The sequence below is a fragment of the Erpetoichthys calabaricus genome (genome assembly GCF_900747795.2).
Source record: "Erpetoichthys calabaricus chromosome 1 unlocalized genomic scaffold, fErpCal1.3 SUPER_1_unloc_12, whole genome shotgun sequence".
NCBI lineage: Eukaryota > Metazoa > Chordata > Cladistia > Polypteriformes > Polypteridae > Erpetoichthys > Erpetoichthys calabaricus.
Genome location: NW_026261577.1, coordinates 102,108 through 118,260, shown reverse-complemented (window position 1 = coordinate 118,260; position 16,153 = coordinate 102,108). Strand labels below are relative to the sequence as shown.

The following is a 16,153-nucleotide window of genomic DNA, read 5'->3' as shown; positions in this document are numbered from 1 at the left end:
GTGTCATGACAGCTGCAAAAATAGGTGATGCATACATAGGATCTGTAGACCAGTACATCTCAATCACTGGTTTTCTGATTATTCCATCAACATCAAAATCCCAATGAATTTTTTCATTCGTTTTCATCAGTGTCAACCAAGCACGAACACGGGGAATGTGGAGGTAAATTGGGATTTTTCTCAATAAACTGTGCTGCATACAGATTTGTCTGATGAACAAAATGTCTGATCAAATCAGGTGTCACAAACAGCTCATAAAACTGCTCAGCAGTGTAATTGTTTACATCAACAATAAAGCCACATGTTCCCTCAAACGAATGCAGAAAAGGTAGTTCACCACGGGCAGCAGCCCAGGTGAGATGCTGGGGATACACCCACTCAGCGCCGTCATCCGATGCGTCTTCATTCACAATATCATGCAGCGCACGTTGCTGCTCATCACTGTCACTAAAATCTTCTTCAGAACTGCTACAATCATGATCAGAACTGTCCAAAATCGCCTGCAAAGCCTCACTTGAAGTCAGTTTACGTTTCGCCATATTCACAGCTGTTACATGCGAATCACGTCACATGACCGGCCAAAACAACCACAGACTTGTCGAAATACAACGTAGTAATAATACCCACGCCAAACCGTCAGTTATACTACTTGCCAGGCATTCATATAACCACAGGCAAATGTGCCGGATAATTCCGGCAGTATGGCGTTAGCAATAAAACAACGGTGCCGGATATATCCGGCAGAGGGCGGTTAAGGGGTTAAACTGAACATTTTCCATCTGATACCCCAAAGCCTGAAGGTGTTTCTCAATGCCATTATTTCTACAAACACAGCAATAATAAAAAGGTGGACTGGATGGCTCCCATCATTCATGATAAAGAACACCATGCAGGTCAGAAGCACCACATGTAAACTAGAGAGCCAAAGATAAATGGAGATTAGGAGACGAGCTCTTAGAGCTTCTAGTCGGAGACTCGCATCATAATCAAACTTCATTGTAGGATGTGGAGTCAGAATGGAGCTGCTAATGTTTGATTTCAGGTTTATTGCTGGAGGATTGTCTTTCTATTCCAGTATGTTATTTGTGTTTTTGGTGATACCAGTAATAACTCGCCTTGTTTAACTGCGTCTACTTGACTTTTATTCATTTGGGTTAAGTGGGAAGGAGTGGAGGACCTCTAGAGTTTGATGTTGGCAGACGTCTAGAGCATCATCCACCTACAAGGCAGAGCAATATATTGAATTTTTAGCTTTATATTTAAGAAAAATCAATTTATAAAAGCCAATATTATGATGTTCAGTATTTTGATTTTCCACAACTTCTTCTGAATGTTACATTAAATTTGCCAAATGGTCTTCCTATTCCTTTATTGCTCCTCCACCACATTTTACATGAGGTAATCTAGGATATTTGTTACAGCCTGAGCTGATGTGTTCTCAGCCAGAGAGACCTTTTTGTAGAGGTGGACATGTTCAGCGTGGTGCCATCCTGATTTGAACCTGCTGTTCCACCTCGGGATTCCTGCCTCCCTTGGTCAACACAATCTCCTTCACTAACTAGAAGGTTGCCCGTCTCCTTTTCCCGGCAGGCTTCTTGAAGAAAGCAGATTTTCCCCCATCACTAGTGACACAGTGCTGCCAGGTTTCTCCCACCGAACCGATGCCATGACACCCTGTTAGGAGTAACCCCTTTGAAAATGTTCTGGTCTACTTTCAGACAGTGTGGTGCATTGTCTGTCAGCTCTCCTCAAATGTCATGAAGATTCAGCTGGTTGTTGTGATGGAACTGAAGTGCTACTGCCTGTGAAAAGGTGGAGAAGTTTACAGCTCTCCATAAAGAGAACATCTGACAGAAAGTCCTGATCTTCAGGGCCTGAAATTGTAATTATATGAATTATTACTCGTGTTTCTTAAACCTTAAATATTTACTGATTAAAAACGTGCATTATTATATCTGTAGCTTCATCTACTGTATATCTTAAAATAATTAATTACAAAGCAAACTCATCTGGAAGACGCTAAATCAGGGAATTAAATAGAAATAAAGAAAGAAAGACCCGATTTTAAGGGCTTGTTGCATCTGAGGAGACGCCTGCTCTTCTGCTCACGTTTGTAGGGCCGAGTTTTTAACAGAAGAGTCAAATGTGGCGCTCGCGTTACTCGTCACCGCCAGGCGAAACGTTTATTTAATCAGAAACATCGTTGTTAATTTATAAAAGGGAACCCGTTAACAACCAGTGCCATATAATAATAACAGTTTACTATGTCAAAGACTGTTAATAACGGATAAATATAATTTAATTTGTTACATGATTTACAGTAAATACATCTCATACAATTAGACCTGCTTACATAAATAAAATAATTACCATACAGCTGAATCTTTACTCGCCTATCACTATGTTGAGGACACAGTGTTCTCGGGTATCGGTGATGTAGTCAACTACAACATAAATTTTCTTGCCACGTGTCTTTCGAAGAACGGCCTCCATATTTTGTTCAAAGACATGGGCCAATGAGTTTGATGAAGACTGCTCTCAGTTTCTGGCAGTGCGCCTCCCTGTTTACAATGCTTAATAAAGAAAGGACGTATCTTCATCATTTTTTTCAAGCAGTATGTCAGACTCCGCACAGAAGGCCACAAAATCCTCCACAAACTGGCGACTTGCATCTGACGATTTTGTCGTTTCCTCTACTCTTACCTGAATGTGAACACCTATTGATCTTAATTTCTCCTTGTTCTTGAGATAGGTTTTAGATTTGATGTGGTCAATGCAAGTATCTTCTCGTGTCTAGTCTATGGTGTGCTGGCAAAACTTGCAGAAAAGTCATCGTCCAGATTCGTAAAAGTCGCCGGGATATTATTGTGCCCTTTAATTTTGCAGTTAAGCTCATGTTTCTTAGTTTATTTGACGTTTGGGGTATCTGATTCTGCTCGCTTTGACATTTCTGTCTCATGGAGCTATCTAATTCACATGCCTTTAACAAGAAAACATACAGGAAAGACGTACACAAACCAATAGAGGTGCGACTGAATTTCTACAAAGAGTTGCATTTGCTTGAAAAACAACAAACTACAAAATAGTATCTGACTAATAGAACTACAGAGTATTCAATCGTTTTAATATATTGGGAAAATTTTGTAGCAGTCACCCCTTCAGTCTGTAAATTCTGCACATTTCCATTTTTAAATCTAAAATCTATTTTGATGTGTTAATTCCGTGATTCCGTCTGTGTTTTCCACATTGCAGAAATCATAGGGCCCTACCCATATAAAATCATCAACATGGCATGCAGGTATTCCAGTCATGATGCCATCTTCATCCAGCCAGTAATAAACTGTGGTATCCACTTGTGAAACTTCTCCTCCTGTCTTCAACGTCATCTCCTTTACTTTATTGTATCAGTGAAGTGCTGTGACTGTGAGACCACACAGACATTTTCTAAGCCTCCAGTTTTCCTGCACTTTTATCCTCAGTAGGTGGATGAATATCAGTTTATAGTGTGACAGTAATGCCCATTGTTACCGGACTTTACTTTTATCCAAATATTGTCATTAGCGCCAATTCCATTGAAGCAAAAGTAAGTTCCGTCCATGCTGTTAATGCCAGCTGCCTTTGGTTTGTATCTAAACACGCTGTGTCCAACAGCTTAAAAGCTCGCACAGCATCAGGGACAGCCATGTTATATCTACACATGCAGGTCACTCCATGTCACATCATCACACTTGGGGACCTCATCGTCACAGATTTTAAAGAGACTTGGCCTGCTGAATTGGTCATCTGAGTGACCCATGGAACTGAAATTGCACTTGTCTTGGATCAACAATAATAAGGAGATTTAAGATCACAAAGTATGAACACTGCGCTGGATTAGGACTTTGACTGGCTATTGCTACCTAAATATAAGTGGACAGAAAAGGTTTTCATGCCATTTTAAAGCTCTTTTCCAGCTCTGCAGTTTGTGAAAATACAATGCTATCCCCAAACTGAACAAATGACCATGTTATGAGTGATTTATAATGTTAAAGTTTGAATAGCATGAAAACTTATATTTTAAAATTTGCTAATTTTTCTCTAATGCCACCCTATAATGTCATAAACATCTCCAGAAAAATTCTTTTTTGTTAAAATCTGTGATGATGAGGTCCAAAAGTGTGATGATTTGACATGGAATTACCCATCAGGAGTATGTCTGCTCCAAAATGATGATATAATCCACCATAGAAACTGCACTCGCCCTTTTAACTCTGTAAAATCTGAATTTGCCTCATAGATACAATCCTTTTTCTCCTTTAAACACGACATCAAACCTTTCTATCAGAATAGTCGCATCTTCATCTTTGTTCAGGTCTTCTGCTCAAATTGACATCTCAATGATGTCCCTGTAAGCGACAGTCCAACCCCAAGTACGTGTTTTTTATTTCTAAGCTCAGTAACCCGTGTCCATATTAAATCTTCACTTTCCAGCTCTCGTATGCCTTTCTCTTGTCAAAGGTAGGCAGGATTCTATAATTAACAGCCATCCTCTACTACAAATGTTAAACTTTAATAACAACACAACACCTTTGATGTTAGCATCACACTTTTTATTCTCTCCCCTAAAACACACCCGTCATGAGTAACCTCCTACAAACCCACTCTCCTTCAATCCTGAATGTCCTACTCCAAGTCGGAATGCAGTCCCGTAATCTCACAAATAGGAGCACATATATAAGATATGGAATATAACAACTTAACAGAATGAAGCTCCCGATGCGCAGTTCAAGTCCAGCGAGGATATCCAACAAAGCCCTAAATATGATGGCTTTAATAGACCGGCCATTGCTGTGTCCAAACATGATGGAGCCGTGTAGATAAAGTGTTGTCATATCTACATGGTGGGACTGAAATGTATGCAAATCCCCTTTAATGAAGGTCTGCAATGCATTTTGATCACATCTGAATTGTTTGATTTGTGATTTTAAACTGTGAGGCAGAGAAGGAAATCAAGGAAAATGTGTCTTTGACCCAAACCTCATGGAGGGCACTGTGACCCTGAAGTGTGATCATTATTTTTACTGACTTTATGAAGTTAATTCTACCACTTTTATTTTCTCAGGGCCTTCCCATTTCATATGGCCATACACTGAGGTGTCTAATGACCTCCAGCTCAGGGCTGTCAATCTGAGAAGTGAATCTGAGAACAGAAGGGCAGACACTTAAAGAGAGAGAAGAGTTTCCCACAGAGCATGGCCTCTGCCAAAGAAGATGGTGTGAATGAGAAAATGGTGGACATTAAAGAAGAGGACTGTGAGTGGCTCACACCAGAGGATGTGTGTGTGAAGCTGGAGGATCACGAAGAAAGAATTTCAGCTTTTAAAGAGGAGGAGGAGTGCAAGGGGGTGACTGCTGCCATTAAAGCTGAGGATTTGAATGATTTCTCTGTTGGTCTTGAACTTCAAAAGCATGAAACTGAGGATATTTTCAAGCAAGATGCCTGTGAAGAATCTCCATCCAGGTTACAGCCCTGGTCCACTAATACGGGACGACTGGTTACACAGGAGAATTCTACAGAGCTGAAATCAGAGTTATCGGAGTCTGAAGAGAAAATCACTGAGGGAAATGGGAGAGAAGGAGAAGAGTCACCTGGGAGTGTTGGAATAAGTGAGTAATGTGATTAAATATAAAAGAAAGAGAGCATTTATAAATTCTAACGGCGGGTGCATTGATGTTTTTAGAAGATTGAAATGAGAGTTGAAAACACAGTTAATTGAACTTGGTTAAAGACCACCTGCTCAGGTGCATGATAACAAACAATAGGTTACCTAATAAATTATAAATTAGAAAAACTTGGGTGAATAAGGAAAAAGCTGTAGTGTTGAGCGCATGACTTGAACATCATGAAGCTTTGACTGAAGCTGTGACGTATGTTAGGCCAACAGCGCATTTCATTTAATGAGAATATCAAAAGTCATATTTTGTTAAAGACAGGTATATTTCTTAAATTGTGTGGCAGTTAAGGCAGAAATGTCCACAAAACAAAATAAATAAGTAAGAATAAAATCCTCACCCCTGTGCACTAAATAAGAGTGAATTTGCTCAAGCCAGTGCACACCTAATATGTGCCTCATCTTTCTAATTGTAATCTCGTGCACTTTGACGTTAACAGTGACAAGAGCTACCTGTACGAGCCATGATGACAGTCAGAGGGTCTCAGGGTCTTCTTTCAGCATCTTTTGTTCTGTTCTCAGCCTGAACTTGCTGGTGCAGCATGGCCTGGACAAGTTGGCAGTGGTGTGAAATCTTCACTTGGAGATGATCTTGGGCTCTTCCATCTCCCACAGTCACATCAGGTCAATTTGGAGTCACCACTCTTTCTGATCAGCTGCTGTAGAGCTGTGATTCCACACTCAGATACAGTGGGATGAATACTTGAGAGTAACAACGCTAAAGCTACTGTGGTATTTGGAATAGTTTGGCCATTCCGTAAACCACTATTTAGTTACAGGTTAATTACAATCAGATTCCTTAAATTAAATAACAATATGTGGTTAATTTCTGTGTATTTGATAAAGCTGCATCTTGGATGTGGATCTAAAAAAAAAAAGGGAAACCACACTGGAACAAAAGCACTACATTGACGCTGGGTGCCGCCAGTTTGCAAAACCAAGCGGGGAACTTGCGTATGCCAAGGATTTAGCTGCCATGAAAATGTGCATGGCTTTACACCAAGTTTAGTTTTTATACATCATGATGTGAGCGTGAAAACGGGAGTATGCAACATTTTTCTGCATACACACCATTTATACATGAGGCCTGGTATGGCAGAAGTGCTGCTAAACAGGGCCCAGTAAACATCAAGGCACCTCCTGGTGGTGGCAATGGGCCCCAACAAGGTTGAGCTTCCATGCCCCAAACCCGTGGCCCTCTTGCAAGCCAAGGGGGCGTTCCAGTTTTCAGTCTGGGGGACACAGTATCCAGAATAAGCCCTCTCTCCCTGTCTTTCTGTGCTGAAGGCATCCCTGCTGGGAATGGGCCCAGGCAGTCTGTCACACTACAGATTGCTGTTAATGTTCAGATCAAGGAACAGAGAGCAATGACAAAACCTTAAGCTTGGGCCTCTTGAGGAGTCCATTGTGAATTCTGGGGTGCAGTTCTGATCATTATCCTTTTGTAGAAGCCATACTCTTTTCATTTTTAGCCTTTATAGATGGTGTGATGTTTGCTTCAGAATTTTCTAATATTTAATTGAATCCATTCTTCCCTCTACCGGTGAACAGTACCTGGTGCTCCTGGCTTCAACACAAGCCTGAAACGTGATTGATCTTCTCCCATCCTTAACAGTCAGAGACGTTTTCTTGTCATGTAATTCTGTGCCCTTTTCCTCCAAACACACCTTTGCACATTTGGCCAAAAAATAATTTTTTGACTTCATCAGTTCACATGGTTTGATTCCAAAATGCATCAGGCTTGTTTAGATGTTCATCTTCAACCTTTGAATTTTGTGGTGAGGACACAGGACATTTTTTATTTTGATGGCTCTTCCTTGGAGGTCATATTTCTGGTGGTGTTGCTGCACAGTAGAATAGTGCATCACCACTCCAGAGTCTGACTATAAAAGACCACCAGGAAGCTTTAAGACACAGGGGTTTAGATTTGCCATTCTAGCAATGCTATGAGCAGTTGTCTTGGAAAGTTGTCTTGGTCTTCCTGACCTCAACTTGATTTCCACCATTGCTGTTAACTGCCATCTCTTAATAATGTTACCAACTGAGGCGGTGGCTACTTGAAAACTCTTTGACATCTTTTCCTGCTTTGTGACTATAAATTATTTTATTCCTCAGAGTGTTAGACAGCTGCTTAGAGGAGCCCATGGCTGCTGATTGCTGGGAAAGGTTTGAGGAATCTGAGAATTTATACAGCTTTGAATTTTGCATCACCTGGCCATTCATAATGATGATTGTAAACGAACCAAAGCCCTAAGGAGCTAATTAGGGTCTGACGTCTTGGGGGAAAAAAGATATCAGAGACCTCCAATCTCTTGGAGTGCACAAACATTTCAGGGGTACTCCTCCTTTTTTTCACTCTACAAATCAAAAATAAGACACAAGTCTTGTTTAAAATGCAGAAAAGAAAGTTTTTATCTTTAACTTTATGGCTTTTGGATATCAATTAATCTGCTATTGACTTAACTATTCACAGTAAGAGTTATTTTCATCAGGGGAGTCCCCACACATTTGCATGTCACTGTATATGAGATGTCATGAAAGTGTTCATCTTGGTACTGCTACATCTGAAAAGAACCATCCTCTCGCGAGTGTATATCGTGCATACATGTTATAGGACTTAAATGATGGAATCCTAAACTTTCTACTATACAAAATGGTGGTGTATCTAAATTGATAAATTATAATTATTTTTGAGGGATACTCTGATTTTTTTTGTCCTGTCCTGATCATATGTCTGGTTCTTTTCAGTCAGTGCTATTATTGACAGCTAAGACACATTTGTTTCCTTTGCGGTTTTCCTGCTTTCACTGCATTGTTCAAAGTCGATGCGCTCAGCCGAGTGTTGTGCCTAAACGTTTCCCATCAAATTAGTTGCAGGAAGTGTCTTTGCTTTAAATACACCACAACTAACAACTAACTTTTTCATTTTAAACTTTATATATAAAATTCCTATCACATTTCAGATGCTTTAAGATATTTCCACACAGCAGTTATTTTCTTCATCAGTTTCCACTCTGTGCACTCTGTCAGTGCTGCGCGTGTCCTCAGCTTAACATATTCCATGTCATGAAATCAGTAGACCAGTCAACCAACTACAAGCTGATTTCACAATAAACATCTACAACTGGGCAATTTTAATTCAAGGCCAATTAATTTGTGTAACACTACTGTTTAATTCAGTTGTATTTCTTCTTTATAGCGCTCTTCATTGAGTGCAGGCTTGGACTGCTTGATGTTTAAAGCCATAACAGAGATAATAATTCCATACATGAACACACATTGGATCAAATAGACAGTAAAACCTGGCAAATTTTAGCTTACTCAACATAAGTAAGTCCTGATAGTAGATACCCTTAAACATTATAATGGTGAGTATAAATGTCACCAGCATGTCACAAAGGTTACCAGTCCTGGTGTCACCTGCCACTCCCCTGTAGAGCTGAAACACCAACAGCTGTGCTCTTCCTCGGTTTTCTCATCTTCTATTTTTTCTCCGAGGTCACTGCAGTTCTGTAGGCCTGTGCACTGAGGCGTCACTCATCCATTGCTCTCTTTTGCTTTGGTGAATGAAAGAAGACATTTTGTTGTTTGTTTTGGTGTCAAGTGGTTGTAGCTCAAGTGTGGATAAATGTCAGGACACATTCTAATTATTGAAGGTGCACTTTTCATAGTTGGTGTGGCATTCTGTTTTATATAGTACCCTCCATAATTGTGGAGACAAAGAAACATTCTTCTTGCATTTACTCCTTTAATCCACCATTTAAATTAATTACATCTGAATTATTTAATTCATAAAGTACAAATTACTGATTTTCATTTAAGGGGATTTGCAAACATTTCAGTCACACCTTGTAGAAATGACAGCACTTCTTCTGAAAATGTCCTCCCATTTCAGGGCACCGTAATGTTTGGGACAATTGGTGCCAGAGGTGTTTGTGATTCCTCAGGTGTGTTTCATTGCTTTAGTCTTGCAGGCCTAAGACACCTCAGCTTACTCCTACCTACAGACTTCCTTTGGTCTCTGTAGTTGCCATTGTTCAACATAAGGGCAAGAGCTGTGCCAATGAAAGTCAAAGAAGCTGGAAAACAATAATGAAATCATTAGAGAGATCGGAAAACCTTAAGATTACCCAATTCAACTGTCTGGGATATCAATAACAAGAAAGAACACACTGGTGAGCTCAGTAATCACAAAGGGACTTGTAGGCCAAGTCAGACCACCACTGCTGAAGACAGTAGACGTTGCTGCAGATTTCATTTTGATCACGACTTGCATACCCTGATGGTAACGATATTGCATGTATCTCTCTACTGTCTTAAGTATACCATCCCATACAGATGGCATTACGTAGCACAGGGTGACTGAGGGATTCCTCACTAGTCAGGCAGTTCACACTGAAAAGCCGCCATCGTCAAATAACACACAGCTGTTAAGACCTGTAAGAGAACTGGGATTGTGTGATTTCTGTATGGTGGTCTCTGTAATGAAGGCTGCAGTTCAGCACACACTTCAAAGAGGATGACAGTAGGGAGTCTAAATCAGCTAAGTCATCATCATGAGCCAAAAAGTCATTGTGATACATCAAAACTCACTTCTTGTGTAGCCTGTCAAACATCAGAATGTGAAATGTGTACTGAAATGAGATTTTCTATTCAGTTCTTCGTTTTACCACCTGAAGTTGCTAAAATGCCAACACAAATAAAGTCTGCATGGGACTTACAAATGCTCAAAACTTGAGGGAACTTTGAGCCAATTTAAATGGCAAGTTCTAGTTTTATAAATCCTAACTTTTGCATAAGAAACAGCTTTCATATATGTGGCCGAGCATAAGGAAGTTTTATACATGTGGCCCTGGTGAGTAGTTATAATAGAGAATGTAAAATTAACAAATTAAGTGTGTTTTCCAAGTACAACAAAAGTTTTATAATTGCTTATGCTGATCAAAGGTTGTTCCTAATTTCAGCCGTCATGTATTTAATGTGAGTTAATGTTGATAATGAGGCAGCAAATTGAAAATAACCTTTTTTTTATTATTATTTTCCTTTTTGTTTTAAATTTTACACAGAAAAGAAAGATCACTGCAGTCTGGAATGTGGCAGAGAATTTTGTAACAGGAGTGCTCTTCAGAAACACACGAGAGTTCACACTGGAGAGAAGACATATTGCTGTACTGAATGTGGTAAACAGTTTTCACAAATAGGCAATCTTCAGAAACACGCGAGAGTTCACACCGGATAGAAGCCATATTGCTGTAATGAATGTGGGAAACAGTTTTCACATAAAGGCAATCTTCAGAAACACACGAGAGTTCACACCGGAGAGAAGCCGTATTGCTGTAATGAATGTGGTAAACAGTTTTCATCTAAAGGCCATCTTCAGATACACACTAGAGTTCATACCGGAGAGAAGCCATATTGCTGTAATGAATGTGGGAAACAGTTTTCACATAAAGGCAATCTTCAGAAACACACGAGAGTTCACACCGGAGAGAAGCCGTATTGCTGTAATGAATGTGGTAAACAGTTTTCATCAAAAGGCAATCTTCAGATACACACTAGAGTTCATACCGGAGAGAAGCCATATTGCTGTAATGAATGTGGTAAACAGTTTTCAGAGATGGGCAGTCTACAGAGACACACTAAAGTTCACACTGGAGAGAAGCCGTATTGCTGTAATGAATGTGGTAAACAGTTTTCACTTATAAGCAGTCTGAAGGACCACACTAGAGTTCATACTGGAGAGAAGCCGTATTGCTGTAATCAATGTGGAAAGCAGTTTTCAGAGATGGGCAGTCTACAGAGACACAGTAAAGTTCACACTGGAGAGAAGCCATATTGCTATAATGAATGTGGTAAACAGTTTTCACAAAAAGGCGATCTTCAGAAACACACGAGAGTTCACACTGGAGAGAAGCCATATTGCTGTAATGAATGTGGTAAACAGTTTTCACAAAAAGGCCATCTTGAGATACATATGAGAGTTCACACAGAAGAGAAGCCATATTGCTGTAATGAATGTGGTAAACAGTTTTCACATAAAGGCAATCTTCAGATACACACTAGAGTTCACACCGGAGAGAAGCCATATTGCTGTAATGAATGTGGTAAACAGTTTTCAGAGATGGGCAGTCTACAGAAACACACTAACGTTCACACTGGAGAGAAGCCATATTGCTGTAATGAATGTGGTAAACAGTTTTCACGTATAAGCAGTCTGAAGGACCACACTAGAGTTCATACTGGAGAGAAGCCATATTGCTGTAATCAATGTGGAAAGCAGTTTTCACGAAAAGACCTTCTTCAGATACACACGAGAGTTCACACTGGAGAGAAGCCATATTGCTGTAATGAATGTGGTAAACAGTTTTCACAAAAAGTCGATCTTCAGAAACACACAAGAGTTCATACTGGAGAGAAGCCATACTGCTGTAATTAAGGTGGTTAATAGTTTTCACAGATAGTCAGTCTGCAGAAACACACAAGAGTTCACAACAGAATAAAAAGGGTAGCAGTTCAAAAATCAGTGCAGCAAAAACAAGAACCCTTCAGGACTCAAGAGTGAGGTTGTCGTGTCCTGAAAAGTAAGCAAACTAAACTATTGTTGAGAAATTAATCTCAAAGAGAAGCCATATTGCTGTTTGGAATGTGGCAAATAAATCTGTGAGAGCAGTACACTTCAGAGACGCACCAGAATTCACACAGGAGAGAAGTGCAACTGAACTGTCCTGACTAAAGAGTGAGGTCCACTCCTGCCTGGACAGTAAGCACATGTAACGACTCAAATCCATCCTACTTAGTGTTGTGTCAAAAACAAATCAACATGGAGGAGACATAGAAGTTTATATCCTTTTTCCTTTTCTAGAAACAAAATAAAGAACAGGGCGTCACAAACGGCTTCTCACCAAAGCCCCTACAGCCTCCACCATGTGCCTAGCTGTATTTTCATAACATACGTATTACATATAGAACTATTTACAATATATTATACACATTTCATCAGAAAAAAAAAACACTTTACAATATACATAGCCTCACACAATAAATAATAATTCAGCTTTATAATATTATATATTTTACTATTTTAATATAACAAAAAATAAAAAAAAAAATACCTTGACAAAAAAAGAACAAACAGCTTCTCGCCAATGCTTATTACATAATAAATGAACTACTAATAATTATAAACACAAACTATTAATACAAAATCAATAAAATAAAATGTAAAATAAAATTAAAATCCAAAATATACACATGATCATGCTGTACACCACGCCGAATTATGTTTTAACACTGTGGCAGTGCACTAAAAGAAGAATGCTTTTTTACATTTTATTTTGTTTTTGTTTGATTGCTTTTAATACTAAAACATACAGAACTGTATATAAGAACTCGGGCGGGGGGGGGGGCACACAACTTATTTAATACTTGAGAATTACCAAATGATATACATGTCAAATAAATACAATAAAATTAGAAAAAGCTTGGAGAGAGCAGACTTACTTGTACTGCAGTGGTTCTCAAGCTGTGGGGCGCGAAGTAACAAAAAGGGGGGCGCAAAGATGTGAAAAAAGAAAACAAGAATCAAAAATATGAGAAATACATCTATTGAAACCAAAACAAATTAACTTAAACTACATTCTGATACTAGAAAAATAAATATAGAGTTAGATAAATGTCGATAAAAGTTAAGTAGGTATAATAAAATATGCATCTGTGATATATCATTAATTTAAAAAGAACAAATTGGTATTAGTGGGCTCATTTAAAAAAAAAAACGTTAGGGGGCCGCGATTAAAACTATTATGAAAACTCGGTTCGCAAATACTTAAAGGTAGAGAAACGCTGCTGTACAGCATCCACCATCGCCTGAGGGTGCCTGCCGTCTGTGGGGAGTCACATTAATTATCATCCGTACTCCAAATATGACACTAAGTTTACACAAACAATTGCTTTTGGGAAAATTCATAACTGAAAGATACAAAAAAAATTAAAAGACAATACACTTTGCTACCCATATTGCAGTATTGGATGTGCCAACAATTCTCACAATTCGGAATCTTCTGGGCCACAAAAGAATTCAGACTGGGTGCCACCTCCAGAAGTGGGCTTCGATGGAGAAGATCTACACCGGGGGCTGTCTACCCTTTGTCATGGCATACCAGCCCAAATATATAAATGTTCTGAAATACCTGCATTTTATTTTGGTGTTAAATTGTTAATTACTGAACTGTTGTTATGTTAAACTAAAGGTAGAATTTCTTTTTTCACCCACACAATGTTCTTTCCGAGAGCTTTTCTAAGGTACTAGTAATGTTCGCCTGTCAAAGACTTGTGTTAGAGTGAATTTCAAAAGGATTTGATATGTTAGGACTGATAGGCACTGGCAGTGTGTCACCATGAGGAGGTCACTTCAGCTGTCTGTGCTAATACTGGAAAAGCAAAAGAAATGCCAGCAATTGTGTCTCAAATGTTGTAAGTCTCCTCAGCGTCAGTAAATATTATTTTTATTATTATTATTATTGTCAAAACGTTTAGTAAAGTCACGCCTTTTGACCAGAAGGGGTTTCCTGTTCCTGAGAGACTTTGCATTCCACTATCTTGGTTTACCTACAGTGTGTTTACTTTATTGTTGTATATTATTTGTTGCTTTGAATAAATTACAATCACCTGTCTGTCATCTCCAGTCATCTGACGGTGACTCCTGCACTCGGCTTTCTGTTGGCCAAACCCTGTGAATTAGCACATTTTCCAGAGGTCCATGAAACCCCTCTTTTACACGGTCCTTTGAGCTGAAAGCTAAACCAACCAATCCGAGAGCAAAATTGCCAAGGCAGTGTGTGCGGAGGAGCCTAACCTCATCTCTAGTGCACTGGACATCGATGTAGAAGAGAACATCTGAGCTGTCATCTGCACATTCAGCCAAACCCCAACTCACACACTGCAGACCACCCATCTGTGGGCGCCGCTACGGCCTTTCAGACAACGGGCTCAGTGCACTAAGCTTGAAGTGCTCGGCCGAGGCTGGTGAGAGACGAGGATTCCATCTCACCGTTTGGACTGGGATGTGAGATCCTGTCCTTCCAGAGGTAACGTGTTGTCCATCACGAGCTCCAAGCAGAGCGCAGATAGCAAACTGAGAAATGCAGTGAAGTAACCGATCAGTTAAATCACATCATGGCAGTAACACATGCAGTGTGCGTTCAGCTTTACTACGACTCTTTGTTTTTTCCCCCATCGTGACAAGTGAAGAAAAGAAACGCGCTGAACTGGAGGAGATTAGGATTTTGTAAGTAATGAGCAATGTAATGAATTTAATTTAAGTGACGTTTCCCAGCACTGGTCGCTTGTGAACTTTTGTTTTTGTATCTGAGATATCATCACTTAAATAATTGGTGGAAATAAACTGAAGTCTGCTTAAGCAACTGGCTAAATAAATAGGTAGAAATGCAATAATGTTTTACTTTTCATCTTCATATCATTTTAAAGACAGAATTATTGACAAAACCAATCAAAGTTCCCACTAATTTGCATTGTTGTGTGGCTCAAAAGTATTAATTAATTAATCCTACTTTGAGCCGTTCACTAATTAGTGTTGTACTGTTTGTTCATTTGTTTCTGTTACACAAAACTGTTCAATAAAGAAACCAAAATAATTTAATATACAGAGGCAACTGATTATTAAAACTGTTTTGTATTAGTAAGTCATCCCTGAGTTATTTCTGCTTTAAAGAAAAATATTAATTTGCTTGAAGGAAATATGACAAATTGCAATTAATACAAAGTGACTTTCGATTTCAAATTTGAACTGAGAGATTAATTGCAATTGAATTTTTAATCAGTTGTCCTCCTGCAAACACATAATTTAGAGCCATTACAAATGATGAAAATCATAATAATTGTGTACAATATCCAGCGCCATTTCTTGCTCTATGAAGTCTCCACAGAAGCAGAGGGCCATCGAAGCCACTAAGGGCCCCCAAGCTGCAAGTTCAGCCTCAGTATATTTGTGGAGTATGAACATCACCTGTCTGTGTGTAGCCAGCTAAGCCCCGTCATGTGTTTCATGAAGCACTTACAGTATCTGATTACAAATTAAACATTTGATTTAAACAAAACTCAACTGCAGTGGCAGGAAAGCTTTGGCTTGTGTTTGTGGGGTAATTAATTCAAAATCAGTGATTATCACCAGACAGTCGTGTCGCACAATGAGTGACGTCTACCGCCAGGAATGATGGGAAGGCTGACTGAGAGTCAGGAGGAAAATAACAGGAGCGAAAGTCACATTGATACCTAAGATGGCATGAAAAACGTAAAAAGAAGAAACTTGAAGAGAGAATGTGCTCAGAATGAAGGTAAAGCATTTGTTAACGATGATGCGATGGATCAGAGGTGGGAAGAATAGAAATAAAACAACTTCGTTACTGTGCTTGAGTAGAATTTTC

At 39.2% G+C, this 16,153-nt stretch overlaps 1 pseudogene; it reads left to right on the top strand.

The window, feature by feature from the left end:
• Positions 1 to 10,526: 10,526 nt before the first annotated feature.
• LOC127526336 (gastrula zinc finger protein XlCGF57.1-like) lies at positions 10,527 to 12,147 on the top strand (annotated as a pseudogene).
• Positions 12,148 to 16,153: the final 4,006 nt, after the last annotated feature.